Genomic DNA, 19,091 nt, shown 5'->3' with positions numbered 1-19,091 from the left:
CATCCGGCTGCTCCTGAATACGCCAGCTCGACCTCCTCCCTCCAGAGGTCGGATCTGGGATCCCTCCAAAGGCCACCACCTCTTGGACGAAGAAGTTCGTCACCCGTACAACAGATGAAGCTGTGGGATGTGGCACCGGAGTGCCCGCCACCGGTACCGGCATCTGAACCACGACCTCAGACGTCGCCGCCATAGTCGTCACCTCCTGCGACAACTGTGGTGAAGTCGTGACCCCCTGTGGAGTTAGTGTCGAAGTGGCCCCAGAAGTCTCCCCCACAGCTGCCGCCTCCTGCGACAGCTGTGGTGAAGTAGCAGCGCCCCGAGGCGTCATGGCTGGATGTAGCACCGGAGCGCCCGCCTCTGGTACCAGCATCTGAACCACGACCTCAGACGTCGCTGCCACAGTCGTCACCTCCTGCGACAACTGTGGTGAAGTCGTGACCCCCTGTGGAGTCAGAGTCGAAGTGGCCCCAGAAGTCTCCCCCACAGCTGCCGCCTGGTGAAGTAGCAGCACTCCGAGGCATCATGGACGGATAAGCCACCACTGCGGCAGAAGGAACCACCATATCAGTAGGGGAAGCAAGAAGTGAGGACGCCTGCCTCGAGCTCCTCCCCCTAGGTGACTCCGGGGACGCCGCCATACTAGAGCCACCCTCAGAAAAGGTGAAACAGACGGGCGATAACGGAGGCAGCTCCTGCTTTGCTGGGTTAGCTCTCTCCACCCGATCACCCCAAAGGCGCCCAAGCGCCAAAACAGCACCAAATGACCCGAAGCGAAGCCCTGCCATGGGCGTCGAAGCGGGATCAGGTGTCGTGGTCGCCGGGGTCGTGGACGTGGACGACTGTCCCATCCCTCCGGAAGACGCAGGTGGATCTCCACGCTTATCGTGGTCCATCAGATCATCCTATCGTCCATGAGTACCATCCGTGCCATCGGAGGAATCCTTTCCTTTGTCTGCGTTCATAGCCAATGGGTATCCCTCAATCTCAAGTTTTAGATCATATCCTAGACCATCATAAAACCAAGATAAATAAGCAGGCACTGCCTCCACATCAATCACTCCAACACGCAATCTCGCAATGCCATGCTTGCGAGTGAATGACATATCAACGTCCTCGGCCTTGCCAATAAGAGAACCAAGGCACCAGGTCTCAAGAAAGTCGTTAAGTGGTTTGGGCGGAACCCCAAAGAATCTGACCCAGATCTTCATGAGAGGATGCCCAACCGGTTCATTTTGTTTCCACTCATCAAACTCGAGGTAGCATGAGCTGCCAGGCACCTTGCACATGCCGAACTTGTTCATCCTATCAAGATCGACTTTAGTTGGATAGTCGACCTTGGACACATGCTCACTGATGTTGGCTTGAACTACGTCGGTATTTCCCCAAAGAGAAAGGGATGATGCAGCACATCAACGGTAGGTATTTCCCTCAATGATGAGACCAAGGTTATCGAACTAGTAGGAGAACCATGCAACACCACGTAAACAACTCCTGCACACAAAGAACAAATACTTGCAACCCAACGTAAGAGAGGGGTTGTCAATTCCTCACGGGTAAAAAGATAGGTAAAATTGTAGTAGATTGGATAAATAGACCTCGCAGGATCGCGAGATAAAATAAATAAATAAAAATTGCAGCAAGGTATTTTTGTATTTTTGGATTAATAGATCTGAAAATAAAAGCGAATAAAAATATATCTCAAAGGCAAATATAATAAAGAAGAGACCTGGGGGCCGTAGATTTCACTAGTGGCTTCTCTCGAGAAAAATAGCATACGGTGGGTAAAAAATTACTGTTGGGCAATTGATAAAACTTCAAATAATCATGACGATATCCAAGCAATGATCATTATATAGGCATCACGTCCAAGATTAGTAGGCCGACTCCTGCCTGCATCTACTGCTATTACTCCACACATCGACCACTATCCAGCATGCATCTAGTGTATTAAGTTCATGGAAAAACGGAGTAATGCAATAAGAACGATGACATGATGTAGACAAGATCTATTTATGTAGAAATAGACCCCATCTTGTTATCCTTAATAGCAACGATACATACGTGTCGGTTCCCCTTCTGTCACTAGGATCAAGCACCGTAAGATCGAACCCATCACAAAGCACCTCTTCCCATGGCAAGAAAACCGATCTAGTCGGCCTAAGTAAACCAAAGATTCGAAGAAGAAATACGAGGCTATAAGTAATCATGCATATAAGATCTCAAAAGATTCAAATAACTTTCATGGATAAAAACATAGATCTGATCATAAACTCAAAGTTCATCGGATCCCAACAAACACACCGCAAAAAGAGTTATATCAAATAGATCTCCAAGAGACCATTGTATTGAGAATCAAAAGAGAGAGAGAGGAAGCCATCTAGCTACTAACTACGGACCCGTAGGTCTACAATGAACTACTCACGCATCATCGGAGAGGCACCAATGAGGATGATGAACCCCTCCATGATGGTGTCTAGATTGGATCTGGTGGTTCTGGAACTTGCGGCGGCTGGAATTGATTTTCGTCGACTCCCCTAGGGTTTCTGGAATATTGGGGTATTTATAGAGCAAAGAGGCGGTGCGGGAGGCCACCGAGGTGGGCACAACCCACCTGGGCGCGCCTGGGCCCCCAGGTGCGCCCTGGTGGGTTGTGCTCCCCTCAGAGCTCCCCTCAGGTACTTTCTTGGCCCAACAGGTGTCTTCTGGTCCAGAAAAAATCCACAAAAATTTTCGCTGCATTTGGACTCCGTTTGATATTGATTTCCTGCGATGTAAAAAACAAGCAAAAAAAAAACAACTGGCACTAGGCACTATATCAATAGGTGAGTCCCAAAAAATGATAGAAAAGGATTGTAAAACATTCAAAAATGATAATATAACAGCATGGAACAATCAAAATTATAGATACGTTGGAGACATATCAGCATCCCCAAGCTTAATTCATACTCGTCCTCGAGTAGGTAAATGATAAAAACAGAATTTTTGATGTGGAATGCTGCCTAACATGTTCATCACATATTCTTTTCTTTGTAGCATGGACATTTGGACTTTTATATGGTTCAAAGCAATAGTCTAGTTTTGACATGAGGACTTTAATACTCAAGCATATCAACAAACAACCATGTCTTTCGAAATATCAACACTAAAGCAAGTTATCCCTAGCCCATTATGCCCAAACATTGATCCATTCATGAAACACACTCACATATTAGCTACACCCAATGCTCAAGTACGATCATAGTGCCCCTTAGTTGGTGCTTTATAAGAGAAGATGGAGACTCAAGTAAAAATAAAAATTGCATAAAGTAAATAGAAAGGCCCTTCGCGGAGGGAAGTAGGGATTTGTAGAGGTGCTAGAGCTCAAAGCGGAAAAGATAGAGATAAAACATTTTGGGGGGCATGCTTTTCCTGTCAACGAAGCCGATCGAGTAGTTCCCAATACTTTTCATGCTAGATATATCATAGGTGGTTCCCAACCAGAAAATAAAGTTTATTCCTTTTTCCACCATACTTTCACTTTACATGGCTAACCGTATCCACTGGTGCCTTCCATACCAACACTTTCCAAGGAATTTATTATTTTACAACATAAAGTAAATTCATTTTTCATTTCGGGACTCGGCATCCCTAATACCTTTGCCGTGCTCTCGTGCAATGACAAGTGAATAAACACTGATCTTGAGAATAACACATCTAGCATGGAAATATATCAGCCACCCCCTACCGTTTCATGAGCGGTACGAGCACACAAAAGAGAAATTTATTTTGATAATTAGAGATGGCACATACAAATTTGCTTAGAACGGCAAAGGAATACCGCATATAGGTAGGTATAGTGGACTCATGTGGCAAAGACTGGGTTTAAGGATTTTGGATGCACAAGTAGTGATCATACTTAGTGCAAATGAAGGCTAGCAAAAGATTGAGAAGCATCCAACCAAGAAACGAAAAATCTCATAAGCGGGCATTAAGCATAACTAACACCGAATAATGCACCACAAGTAGGATGTAATTTCATTGCATAACTATTGACTTTTGTGCTTGCATATGGAATCACAAACCTTAACACCAATATTCTTACCAAAGCATAATTATTCATCAACATGACTCACATATCACTATCATCATATCTCAAAACTATTACAAAGAACCAAGTTTATTTTGTCCAATGATCTTCATGAAAGTTTTTATTATATCCTCCTTGGATATCTATCACTTTGGAACTAGTTTTATATGTTGCTTTTAATAAGCTCAAACAAATATAAGTGAAGAACATGAGCATCATATTTATTTCTCTCAAATTAATCTAAGTGAAGCATGAGAGAATCTCTTCAAGGATAACAAAGCACACCGTGCTCAAAAAGATATAAGTGAAGCACTAGAGCAATTCCAAGGCTCTAAAAATTTAAGTGAAGCATAGGAGCAAGCATAGCATAATTTTGGCTCTCTCAAATAGGTGTGTCTAGCAAGGATTCATGACTTAAAATAAAAAGCAAAACAAGCAAAGACTCATATCATACAAGACGCTCCAAGCAAAACTCATAATATGTGACGAATAAAAATATAGTTCCAAGTAAAATACCGATGGTCGTTAGAAGAAAGAGGGGATGCCACTCAGGGGCATCCCCAAGCTTAGTTGCTTGATACTTCTTGAATATTATCTTGGGGTGCCTCGGGCATCCCCAAGCTCAGCCTTTTGCTAATCCTTATTCCTTCATCCATCGCGATCTCACCCAAAACTTGAAACTTCAATCACACAAAACTCAACAAAACCTTTGTGAGATCTGTTAGTATAAGAAAACAAATCACTACTTTAAGTACTGTTGCAAACCCATTCATATTTTATTTTTGCATTATATCTACTGTATTCCAACTTTTCTATGGCAAAAACTCTTCAAAGGAAAGCATAGAATCATCAAAATAAGCACACAACGCAAAGAAAACGGAATCTGTCAAAAACAGAACAGTCTGTAGCAATCAGGGAACTTCATATACTTCTGTAACTCCAAAAATTCTGAAAAATTAGGACAACATGGGAAATTTGTATATCAATCTTGTGTAAAAAATTCAGAGCAAAATCACGTTTCTGTGATTTATGGAAATTATTTTTCTGAGCGCAAAAGTTTCTGTTTTTCAACAAGATCAAATCAACTATCACCCAAATGATCCCAAAGGCTTTGCTTGGCACAAATAGTAATTTAAACCACAAAACACTTCTAATCAGAGGCATAATTGGGTATTTTATTGAAAAGAGCAAGAAAACCAAAAAGCAAAAAGATACAAGTTGGGTTGCCTCCCAACGAGCGCTATCATTTTACGCCCCTAGCTAGGCATAATGCAAAGGATCTAAGTGTTGTCATCTTTGGTCTCCAACTCTTCAATCACACAATTAGATTTATTTGAAGAATTAGCAAGTAAAATAGCAAAACTTCTAGGCATAAAATTGAGAAACTCATTCTTATCAATGGGATCTCTTACAACTTCAACAAAATTCGGGTGAATACTAATCATTTTAAGATCTCCTTTATTATCACTAGAAGTTGCACCATTGTTCTTAGTAACTTGAGTAATCTGCTAATTTTTACGGGAGTTTTTTTCGATAGTTTTAGCGGAAGCAAAAGCCATACTTAGATTACTAAAGATTTCTTCCACTTTTTCAATCCGAGACGGGCTTTCTTCAATTCTTTCATGAATTACGGTCCCCTTTTCTTTTAACAACTTAAAAACTTCTCCCGTTTTGACCCAAATTTAGTAGCAAAATTATGCATCTTTTTATCAAGTTTTCAAAATGTTCTTTGGTAAGCATTTTCTTTTCAATAACATCTAGTCTTTCCATAACATGCTCAAGAGTCAAAGTTGTTTCATTAATCATAAGCGGTGGTGAACCCACTAAATTTCTCATAGCATCAAAAGCATCAAGAGAGGGACACATCAAGAAATTTCCACCGGTAATCGTATCAAGGATGAATCTATACCAAGTGGTTATGCCCACATAAAAACAACAAAGAAGAACAACGGTAGATTGCTTGCGAATAGATCTATTATGAGCATTGCAAATCCTGTACCAAGCATCTTTTAGATTCTCCCCTCCCCTTTGTTTGAAATTAAGAACTTCGTTCTCGGGGGTGCACGCAATAGAGGAAGAACTATCCATAATGACAAAAGATGAAAAACAAAGTTGCACACAAAACATATCTGACGAGAAAACGGCGAACCAAAAAGAGGGCGAATAAAACGCAAATTTTTGCGAAGTGGGGGAGAGGATAACGAGAGGCAAATGGCAAATAATGTACATTGCAAGGAGATGATATTTGTGATTAGGAACCTGGTAGATGTTGGTGATATCTCCCCGGCAATGGCGCCATAAATTCCTTTTGATGTTGGCTTGAACTACGTCGGTATTTCCCCAAAGAGGAAGGGTCGATGCAGCACAACAACGGTAGGTATTTCCCTCAGTGATGAAACGAAGGTTATCGAACCAGTAGGAGAACCACGCAACACCACGTAAACAGCTCCTGCACACAAAGAAAAAATACTTGCAACCCGATGTAAGAGAGGGGTTGTCAATCCCTCACGGGTAAAAAGATAGGTAAAATTGTAGTAGATTGGATAAATAGATCTCGCGGGAACGTGAGATAAAATAAATAAATAAAATTGCAGCAAGGTATTTTTGTATTTTTGTACTAATAGATCTGAAAATAAAAGCGAATGAAAATAGATCTCAAAGGCAAATATAATAAAGAAGAGACCCTGGGGCCGTAGATTTCACTAGTGGCTTCTCTCGAGAAAAATAGCATACCGTGGGTAATTTTTTTACTGTTGGGCAATTGATAAAACTTCAAATAATCATGATGATATCCAGGCAATGATCATTATATAGTCATCACGTCCAAGATTAGTAGACCGACTCCTGCCTGCATCTACTACTATTACTCCACACATCGACCGCTATCCAACATGCATCTAGTGTATTAAGTTCATGGAAAAACAGAGTAATGCAATAAGAACGATGACATGATGTAGACAAGATCTATTTATGTAGAAATAGACCCCATCTTGTTATCCTTAATAGCAACGATACATACGTGTCGGTTCCCCTTCTGTCACTGGGATCAAGCACCGTAAGATGGAACCCATCACAAAGCACCTCTTCCCATGGCAAGCAAAATCGATCTAGTCGGCCTAACTAAACCAAAGATTTAAAGAAGAAATACGAGGCTATAAGTAATCATGCATATAAGAGATCAAAAGATTCAAATAACTTTCATGGATAAAAACATAGATCTGATCATAAACTCAAAGTTCATCGGATCCCAACAAACACACCGCAAAAAGAGTTACATTAAATAGATCTCCAAAAGACCATTGTATTGAGAATCAAAAGAGAGAGAGGAAGCCATCTAGCTACTAACTACGGACCCGTAGGTTTACAATGAACTACTCACGCATCATCGGAGAGGCACCAATGAGGATGATGAACCCCTCTGTGATGGTGTCTAGATTGAATCTGGTGGTTCTGGAACTTGCGGCGGCTAGAATTGATTTTCGTCGACTCCCCTAGGGTTTCTGGAATATTGGGGTATTTATAGAGCAAAGAGGCAGTGCGGGAGGCCACCGAGGTGGGCACAACCCACCTGGGCACGCCTGGGCCCCCAGGCGCTGAGGGAGTCCTAGACTAAGGGGTCCTCGGGCGTCCGGCTTGTTATCCATGGGCCGGACTGGTGGGCTGTGAAGACATGAAGGCCGAAGACTCTACCCGCGTCCGGATTGGACTCTCCTTGGCGTGGAAGGCAAGCTTGGAGATTAGCTATGATGATTCCTTCCTATGTAACCGACTCTATGTAACCCTAGATCCCTCCGGTGTCTATATAAACCGGAGGGCGTAGTCCGGATAGGATATTCATGACCATAGTCATACATGCTAGACTTGTAGGGTTTGGCCAGTACGATCTCGTGGTAGATCAACTCTTGTAATACTCATATTCATCAAGATCAATCAAGCGGGAAGTAGGGTATTACCTCCATAGAGAGGGCCCGAACCTGGGTAAACATTGTGTCCCCCGTCTCCTGTTACCATCGATCCTAGACGCACAGGTCAGGACCCCCTACCCGAGATCCGCCGGTTTTGACACCGACATTGGTGCTTTGATTGAGAGTTCCACTGTGTTGTCGACGAAAGGTTCGATGGCCCCTTCAGTCGTCGATAGTGACGCCGTCCAAGGAGAAACCTTCCTCCCCGGACAGATCTTTGTGTTCGGCGGCTTCGTACTGCGGGCCAACTCACTTGGCCATCTAGAGCAGATCGATAGCTATGCCCCTGGCCATCAGGTCAGATTCGGAAGCTTGAACTACGCGGAGACTTGATCTTCAATGGATTCGAGACCGCGACGATCGCTCCCCTTTGTCCCGATGAACATGACTTAAATTGGTCATCGGATCACATCCAGGAGATGGTTCCTGTTGCTGCAACGGCCTTAGAACCGGAGCAGGTCGAGCCATCCGAGGCCACAGAGTCCGCGGCGCTGGAGCCACACACGGACTCGACACCCTGCAATATTTGCGTCACGAAACTCCGGGCTCGTCTCCGTCTATAAGTTCCGGACCATGTACGCCCGCGGACACCGAGCTGGATTGGTTGTCGATTTTTGAATTCAGCACCGCAGACATATTCCAGCACTCACCTTTGGGTGATGTGCTAAATTCTTTAAAGAATTTGTCCTTGGAGAAGGACTCACAGCCGAACTATGTTCGGTTCGAGATTGAGGCTGATGATGGGGAATTTTGCTTCCCAACCGCCACCCACTTTATAGCCACTGTCGATGACCTAACCGACGTGCTTGATTATGGTTCCGAAGACATCGACGGTATGGGCGACGATGCCGACAAGGAGCAAGGCCAAGACCTGCCATTCACTGGACGTTGGACGACCACCTCTTCATACGATGTGTACATGGTTGACACACCTAAAAAAACTAGCGACGATGACAAAGAAGATCCAGTTGCGAATAAACCTTCTGAGACACAGTCCAAGCGCCGGCACCCTAAACGCCGTTCTAAGCCTCGTCGTTCAAAAGATGGCAACACTGGCACAGGAGAAAATAGTACTCCGGGCGACGCCGAAAACAATGAAGACCCTGTTGGAGCTGCATCCGAACAGGAGGAACAAGACAACGGGCAAATTAACCCTGATAAACAGGCCATGCCCAATGACCCGGATGATGATAGTTATCGTCCAGTCTCCGAGGATGAGGAGAGCCTCGGCAGCGAGGATTTCATCGTGCCTGAGGCACCCCTCGAGCAGGAGCACTTCAAGCGCCAGCTAATAGCTACTGCAAGAAGCCTGAAGAAAAAGTAGTAGCAGCTCCAAGCCGATCAAGACCTACTCATTGACAGATGGACCGATGTCCTGGCAGCCGAAGAATACGGCCCCCAGCACCCAGCCAAGAGGCATCAGATCCCATACCTCCCTCGCGTAATGCGGAACGACCACCACGCAGTCGGGATAGTGCGGCGGACCGACCACCTCGCGGTCGAGATAAAACGGCAACTCAGGCTGAACAACAGCCCGCCCACTGCCTCGTAAAAACAGGGACAGAACAGCTCAGGACCATACATACGACCTTCGGCAGGACCTGGACAGTAGAGCAGAACACACCAGATCAATCTATGGATCGCGAGGACGCTTCCCACCTCGGGATGACGGCTACCTATTCGGACGTGACAAACCCAGTCACGCCCGGGCTGATAACCGCAGACGGACTTCATCGGAGGTGCGCCGTGACGCGGCCCGATATAGAGGCGCCGCACACCCTCTCTGCTTCACAGATGAAGTACTGGATCACGAATTCCCCGAGGGGTTCAAGCCCATCAATATTGAATCATACGACGGCACAACCGATCCCGCAGTGTGGATCGAAGATTTTATTCTCCACATCCATATGGCCCGAGGAGACGACCTCCACGCCATCAAATACCTCCCACTAAAATTAAAAGGGCCAGCTAGACACTGGCTGAATAGCCAACCTAAAAATTCTATCGGCAGCTGGGAGGACTTGGAAGAAGCTTTTCTCGACAACTTCCAAGGCACTTATGTCCGGCCACCAGATGCCGATGACTTAAGTCATATAGTTCAACAACCTGGAGAATCAGCCAGAAAATTCTGGACTAGGTTCCTAACCAAAAAGAACCAGATCATTGACTGTCCAGATGCCAAAGCCCTAGCGGCCTTCAAACACGGCATCCGCGACGAATGGCTTGCCCGCCACCTCGGCCAAGAAAAACCGAAGTCTATGGCAGCCCTCACGGCACTAATGACCCGCTTTTCCGCAGGTGAGGATAGTTGGCTAGCTCGTAGTACAAACACAACCAACGAGGCAGGCCCCTCTGAGGCCAAAAACAGCACCGGCAAGCTCCGGCGCAATAAACACAAACGCCGAAGTAATGGCGATAACACCGATGACACGACAGTTCACGCCGGATTCAGCGGCTCCAAGTCCGGCCAGCGGAAGAAGCCCTATAAAAGGAACAATGAGGGACCATCCAGCTTGGACCGCAGACTCGATCGTCCGTGCCAGATACATGGCACCCCAGACAAACAAGCCAATCATACCAACAGAGATTGTTGGGTTTTCAAACAGGCTGGCAAGTTCAATGCCGAGAACAAAGAAAAGGGATCACCAAGTGAGGACGAGGAGGAAGAGCCCCGGCAGCCGAACATTGGGGGGCAGAAGAAATTTCCCCCTCAAGTCAAAACGGTGAACATGATATACGCTACACACAACCCCAAAAGGGAGCGCAAGCGAGCACTCAGGGACGTCTATGCGGTAGAGCCAGTCGCCCCAAAATTCAATCCGTGGTCGTCATTCCCGATCACCTTCGATCGTCGAGATCACCCAACTAGTATCCGCCATGGCGGTTCGGCCGCACTGGTCCTCGACCCAATCATCGACGGATTTCACCTAACACGAGTCCTAATGGACGGTAGTAGCAGCCTCAACCTGCTCTATCAGGATACAGTGCGGAAGATGGGCATTAATCCCTCACGAATCAAACCCACAAAGACTACCTTTAAAGGAGTCATACCAAGCGTAGAGGCCCATTGTACGGGCTCACTCACGCTGGAGGTGGTTTTTGGTTCTCTGGATAACTTCCGAAGCAAAGAGTTAATCTTCGATATCGTCCCTTTCCGCAACGGCTACCATGCACTGCTCGGACGAACCGCGTTTGCTAAATTCAACGCAGTGCCACACTATGCTTATCTCAAGCTCAAGATGCCCGGTCCACGCGGTGTCATAACAGTCAATGGCAACACCGAACGCTCCCTCCGAACAGAGGAGCACACAGCCGCCCTAGCAGCAGAGGTACAGAGCGGCCTTCTCAAGCAGAACCAAAATCCGGCTGCCGAGCCCCTGGACACCACTAAGAGAGTTCAGACCACACTGCAACAGGACAGCTCGGCTCATCAAGAGCTTGATTAGCAATTCGTCCTCCGTCCCAGTCCCAATGAGGTAGTGGCATTCATACCACGCGTACATAATTACGCACTCAAAATTCCATGGGCATCGACGGAGGCACAGCTAGCTCGTGATCCACAGTTCGGCTAGACCGATCCCAGGCTCACATATAACTTCATTATTTCCTTTTCCCTTTTTTCAGGTTTCTTTTATACAGGCCCCCTTCGACGGCCTGATTACTGGTCCTGTCAAAGGATAAGTACACCAGATGGGCACAGAGCACAGGTATACTGGGGAAGCCCTAGAGGACAATCCAGCGATCACTCTACCTCTTTCTTTCAGTACTCAACTGTAGCTCTCCTTTAGTTGTGGCATGTCAAATAGCCGGTTTCCTATTACACTATTTTGTATCAATGTGCTTTGACGCATTAATCCAACTATAATGGAAACAGTTCATGGTCCGAGTTCAAAGGCCCCAGATACTATCTCTGTTCTCCTTCTGTTTTCCTTTAATTACTTCTTTTCTAGCATCCGTACATTTCTAGTATGTTTCATATCGCGAGGGGCTCCTCATCGCCCCATAACACGGCAACAAAGTCCGAACACTTCTTATAGAAAAATTCGGCACCCCGAATTTAGCATTATATGCATTGGCTCCGAATCATGTCTTTGGTCAATAGTTGGATTGCCCGGCTCCTGTGCTTGCTACCCTACGTTCCGCTACATCGGCTAGGGCAGTAAAGGGAGAACTACTGCGATTGTGCCCTGTTCTAAAACGGATGAGAACCTCAGTAGAGAAAGCCGAAAACTGACTGTCATGATGCGGCGAGAGCCGGTCAGCTGTTCGAGGGTTACAAATCGCTGGAGATTTTTTCCGCATTATGCGAAGGATCGATACTTGCCGATCAGACGCTGACAGCACCCTGGTTTGTATACCAGGGGCTGCGCCCATGTTTTATTATAAAACTCCTATGGCTAAGTGAGGGCGTTTAAGCCGCATAGTCTGATTGCCTGGTTCGTTGCGCTAAACAACTCCTTCAAGGACCATATAATTGGATCAAGATTGTTTAGATTCCATCCCGAACACCTCCGTACTACCTACATGAGGGCAGAAGCCGACGACTGGCCAACCCTCAAAATTCCATACACCACGGCCGCACAGGAGGAAACAATCAAAACATAACAAACATTATATTACAAACCGACTTTGTTTCAATCATACAAAGCAAAGACAACACAAATGTATTCATTCGAAAATGATGTCCTGCCCGCACTGCGCTGCTACAAGTCGAGACCCTTCTAGGACATCCGCAAAATAACGCTCGGGTGTGCGGTGCTCCTTGCCCTCTGGCGGCCCTCTGGCCACTTCAACGACGTCCATCTTCGCCCACCACATCTTGCAACGGGCGAAGGCCATGCGGGCACCTTTGATGCAGACTGATCGCTTGACAGTGTCCAGCCGCGGACAGGCTTCCACCAGCCTCCTCACGAGTCCGAAGTAGCTGCCGGGCATAGCTTCGGCTGGCCACAGTCGGATCATCAAATCCTTCATGGCTAGTTTGGCCACCCTATGCAGCTCCACCAACTGTTTCAGCTGGTCGGTAAAGGGCACCGGATGCTCTGGCACAACGTACTGCGACCAGAACAGCTTCTCCGTGGAGCTCCCTTCTCTGGCTCGGAAGAACTCCGCAGCATCGGACACGCTGCGTGGTAGATCCGCAAACGCCCCTGGGCAACTCCGAATCCGGGTTAGTAAAAGGTAGTTCCTCTCCGCATACTTGCTTTGCATGTTAAATTCCTTACCCGCTGTGATCTTCTCGGCCTCCTGGATCTCCTGGAGAGCGCCCCGGGCTTCATTTTTTGCGGCCTCCGCGCTCTGGCGAGCTTTGGTAAGTTTGGTCTCTCGAACCTACGCCTCGCGCTCCAAGGCTTCGCACTTCTTCACCGCGTCCTGGAGCTCCTTCTGAACCTCCTTGACCCGGGCCTTGAGCTTTTTACGGGCGGCTTGCTACTGGACAGCCTTCCCCTTGGCTTCACCCAGGGCCTTTTTTAGGGCCTCAACCTCGGTCGCGGCTCCTGCACATATTACGACACTACAGTCAATATACAGCGCGTATTCTTTCCGAACACACAGCAAGTCGTCACTCACCTTGCTTCTCTTGGAGCCGAATCTTCACCTCGCCGAGCTCGTTCTCGGTCCGCTCCAGCCTCTGCTTTAGTTCAGAGACTTCGGCAGCATGCGAGGTTGCGGCCAACAGCGACGCTTGCTTATTCATACATATTAAGTTAGTCTCCTATAACAAAGGATTGATCCTCTGTCTGGTTCTTCTAGCCGAACACCGGACAGTGTCTCAGGGGCTACCGTCTACATGGGGTTTTTCTCTTTCTACGTCATTTACCTCGAAACCTGTCAACAGGTTGCTGCAAGCTTTGTTCAGTCCACTCTTGGCGGACTGAACCTTCTCGATCACCGCACCCATAAGGACACAGTGCTCGTCCACAACGGAGGCGCCTCGTAGCGCCTCCATCAGGTTATCTGGCGCCCCTGGTTGGACAGGGGCCACCAGTGGAGTCGGCGCACCCCCCTCCTTCGAAGGGGGCTGCTCGCCCTACTCCGGAGCCATATGGGTCTCCAGAATCGTATTCGGCTGAGGGCCGAACTGAATACGGCCCTCTTCGCCAGTCTCCATGGGGATCTGCTCCCTCATGCGTCCGGCAGTGGAGGCCTCGCCTTGTGGCGCCTCCCGGACAGCATCCTGGGCTCCTTCCCGGCTCGGAGCGGTCCTCCGGGACAACACTTCGGTGTCGTCCCTGGCCCCGGGGGAATAAGCGGGCGGCGGCGACATGCTGGCCATTTCCATCGGATCCAACGAACCTCCGGATGAGGATCGCTGGGTGTGGTCGCGGGCCAGACTGCAATAGTACAGTTAACCATATCAAGGTGATGAAGAGAAAGGGCCGGATATGCGCATGTACGAGTCATGACACTTATGATGCGGCCTGGGGCTTAGTGCGAGGGCGTCGTTCCGGACTGCTATCAACGTCCCACGCGGTGTTGACAGCTGGGACGCCCTTCCCCTTCTTGGGCGTTTCCGCCTCTAGATGCGCGGAAGCTGCCCTCTTCTTCTTTCCCTCCTCGGGGGGATGGTTGTTCTCCTCCTCCTCCTCCTCTTCCTCGTCGTCCTCCTCAGGAACGGAGGAATGGGTCTCTTCGTCTCCGGACGTCATGTCTGAAGTACCCTTGCGGCGGGGGCCTTTTTTGGCCCCCTTGGCTTTCTTCTCCGGCGCCTTATATGGTGCCGGCACCAGCATCTTCGCTAGACGCGGGATGACCGGTTCTTCAGGCAGCGGAGCCAGACACTAGATCCGCTTCGCCCTCTCCATCCAGTCCTGAAAAAGCAATTGCTAAAAGCTCAGACGTCATCCTCGAAACAAACAAGTAGGGGATACGCCGAAAATAACATACCTCGCTGGCGGGGTGTTTACAATCGTGACCACGATCTGAATCCGTGGCCGGCGGTTTCTCGTTGCCCTTAAAGAGCAACTTCCAGGCACCTTCGTGAGTAGTTTTGAAGAGCCTCTCCAGGGTTTGGTGCTTCTTCAGATTAAACTCCCACAGAGGGCGACTTCTGCGCTGGCACGGGAGAATCCGGCGAACTAGCATCACCTGGATTACATCAACAAGCTTGACATTTTTGGTTACCATGCTTTGAACGCGCGTCTGCAGCGCTATCAGCTCGTCAGGCGAACACCAGTCCGGACTCTTCTCGACCTAGGAGGTGAGTCGCATGGGAGCACCGGAGCGGAATTCGGCAGCTGCGGCTCAGGTGGTGCCGCGGGGTTCTGTGATGTAGAACCACTGTTTCTGCCATTCCTTTACTGTGTCCACGAAAGTGCCTTTCGGCCAGGAGACGTTGGACAACTTACTCACCATGGCTCCTCCGCACTCCGCGTGCTGGCTATCCACCACCTTCGGCTTCACGTTGAAGACTTTGAGCCATAGCCAGAAGTGGGGTTGGATGCGGAGGAAGGCCTCACATACGACGATAAACACTGAGATGTTGAGGAAGGAATTTGGGGACAGATCACGGAAATCTATCCCGTAATAATACATCATCCCGCGGACGAAAGGGTGGAGTGGGAACCTAGCCTGCGGAAGAAATGGGGGATGAATACTACCCTCTTGGTGGGCTTCGGCGTGGGGACGACTTGTCCCTCGGCCGGCAGATGGTGGGTGATTTCCTTCGCCAAATATCCGGTCGCCCGAAGCTCAGTAATGTCCTCCTCCTTGAGGGAGGAGACCATCCACTTGCCCTGACCTCTGGATCCGGACATGGTTGAGTGCTTGCTTGAGTGGAAAGGAGATGAGAGCTTGGGCGCTGGAGCTCGAGATATTAGCAACAGGAAGTAGGGTATTACCTCCATAGAGAGGGCCCGAACCTGGGTAAATATCGTGTCCCCCATCTCCTGTTACCATCGATCCTAGACGCATAGTTCGGGACCCCCTACCCGAGATCCGCCAGTTTTGACACCAACAGACGCGCCCTGGTGGGTTGTGCTCCCCTCGGGTACTTTCTTGGCCCAACTGGTGTCTTCTGGTCCTGAAAAAATCTACAAAAAGTTTCACTGCATTTTGACTCCGTTTGATATTGATTTCCTGCGATGTAAAAAAGAAGCAAAAAACAGCAACTGGCACTGGGCACTATGTCAATAGGTTAGTCCCAAAAAATGATATAAAATGATTGTAAAACATTCAAGAATGATAATATAACAGCATGGAACAATAAAAAATTATAGATACCACTACAAAAAAAGACACTTCCGTGATGATACGTGTTTGTCACAGTAGGTCACGTTTTCTGTCATGCATGTACATCTATGACAAATTTATGACAGAATCAAGATAGTCATACCTGTGCTGTCGTAGAAGTGTTCCATGACATTACCAAAATTATCATCACGGAAGTGTCCACTTCAATGACGATAAATCGCACGTTATAGAAGTGGTTTCGTCAAGGGTGACCGACACGTGGCATCCACCGTAACGGGACGCCGTTAAGCTATCGGGTCCAGTTTTGGATCCGATAACCCGTTAACAGCCCGGACCAATGGGAATTTTCCACGTGTAAAATTCTCATTGGCCGGAGGAAACACGTGTCGGCTCAACGTTCGGACATATGTCATCCACTCATTGGACAGGAGGTGCCTATGATACGTCGGCACGTGGCATGGCCCAACAGAGGCCCATTCCGGTGAAAAGGCCAGCCCGTTTGACTTGGTCAAAAGGTAACGGGCCGGCCCACGGAAAGCCTGTTAACGACTTGTTCGTATATAGCCCATTTACGACCCACTTACTACCGGCCCGTTACGGCCTATCGGAATTAAGCCCAGTAGCTTCATCTGGGCCGTCCAATATGATTCCAACCCATTGTAACTTCTGGCCCATGTATGGCCCATGATGTCTTTCGGCCCATATGAGGCACTTTGTAACTCTCGGCCCATTAAAGGCCCGAGATGAAATTGGCCCATAATGAACAGTGTATCACTTTATACCCATTAACGGCCCATTATTCCGTCGGCCGTTTCCAGCTCGTGTTAACTTTCGGCCTTCTAAGGGCCCATTTATTCTTGGGCTCATTTCTAGAATTCGGTTAGATACGGTCCATTACTGGCCTGTTCCGTTTGTGGGCCAAATACAACCCGTGGTTACATTCGGCCCATTTGTGGCCCGTTAACCCGTTGGGCTGTTTTCATAGTGTTATCAAATACGGCCTATTAACGGCCCGTTATGGTCCACGAATAGTATGGCCCATGTTTGGCGAAATGATTATACGCCCCGTAGAAGGCCCATGGATCGGCCCGTAGAAGACCAATGGATCCTACGGCCCGTAGAAGGCCCATGGATCATACGGCCCGTAGAAAGTCCATGGATCCTACGGCCCGTAGAAGGCCCATGGATCCTATGGCCCGTAGAAGGCCCACGGATCCTACGTCCCGCAGGAGGCCCATGGTTACAACAGTCCGTGTGTTTCCATCATTATTGTGGCCTAGTTACCAAAACTAGGTTATTGTGGCCACTAAAAAAATGCGGAAAAATAACTACAGTGACTACAAGCAAACAACTAAACAAGACAATAAGGAAATAAATAAGCAAGCAACTAACGCTAGCCTATTACAGCTATTGCACATATTACATCCACTCGGCATCAAAGTTGGCCACCAGTGCAAATATAGGGAACAAAGCAGCATATTACATACACTGGCCGTCAAAATTGGCCACCAGTGCAAATAAACGCAGCAGCAAAACAAGTCCATAACTGAAACAACTTCAGAAGAGCTCAAGAAACGTTATCCTGGGTATCCACAATGCTGGCAATAAGCTTAGCAAGCTTATTAGCTTTGTCCTGTTTTGCGCTAAAATCCTCCAATGCTTGCTGTTGCACCAGAAAGTATGCATCTGAATGCTCCAGGGACTTCCGCAGTCCTTCCGCTTCTTGTCGCAGCACAACTGATCGATGTCTTTCAGCTTGTAGTTGAGACTCAAGAAACCGAACTGATTTAGACAGTGAGTTTGAATAGCTTGTGCAAGCGGTAGTGGCCAATAACTCGAACAGTAAACCAAGACAGGACTTTGGGGTTGCCTCACTGTCTTCAAGATAGTTTTCCTTAGCTATTTTATCAGCTTTGTTGGAGACCAACAAGGATGTCTCACGATCCTGAATCTTATCTGCATCACTTCCTTTATCATTGATTAATAAGGCACTCTTCCCCAATATTCTGTCAGCATTCTAAAAGAAGAAACAAGCAGACACATAACATGTTTAGCATATACTAGTATATGAAACTCATTTCGGTGAACGAGTTCATTAGTAAGGTGGACAAGATTAAACTACCAAGTCTTCTATTGCCAAGTAGTATATTATAAAAGCATCAAACAAACATATATCTATGTCCTATGGTCACTGCATTGTCTTGCCAAATAAAAATAGAGACACGGTTCAAATCATATCAGTTCAAGAGAAAGCAGAACTGAAAGAATACAAAGCGTGGGAAACTAAACGACACAACAAGATTTCAGATGGGTACCACGGGTCTACATGTACAACAACACTATTGGCCCTGTTATGATGCTAGTAATGTGCATGATATGAGAAGTCAACTGTATACACAATTGAAATTGAAATCAACAGAGCTATTTATAAGAGCAAACCTGTTAAAGAAACTTGCGTAAACATACCTGTTGTGCCATTGGAGTTCCCATTGGATAGTCCAATTTAAAAATAAGTTTGTATGAGTAAATACAGTGATACAAGAGCAAAGCAGTATGCACGATAGCAATGGAATCTTAAATGAGAACAGTTGTTCTTCAGGTTTAAGCACTTGTTCTACATGAACAGAGTACAGTAAGACGCAAGCATATAGTACTTAAAATAGAGCTCATAGACCTTACCGCATTCTTGGTTCGGGACCAGTAAAGAACAAGGCGTTCCCAGTCATCGTCCAGTAAATGTGTCTCAGGAGAACGTAAGGGAATTTGATGAGTTTCTTTGCCAGTGAAGTACGTTTTCTTCAGGTAATTCCGATACTGCCACCAAGCATTCTTGAAGATAGCAGAGGTATTAGCACAGGTTACCT

Source organism: Aegilops tauschii, chromosome 3, assembly GCF_002575655.3.
Source record: "Aegilops tauschii subsp. strangulata cultivar AL8/78 chromosome 3, Aet v6.0, whole genome shotgun sequence".
NCBI lineage: Eukaryota > Viridiplantae > Streptophyta > Magnoliopsida > Poales > Poaceae > Aegilops > Aegilops tauschii.
The sequence above is the reverse complement of the archived record's forward strand: the minus strand, read 5'-3'. Positions refer to the sequence as shown.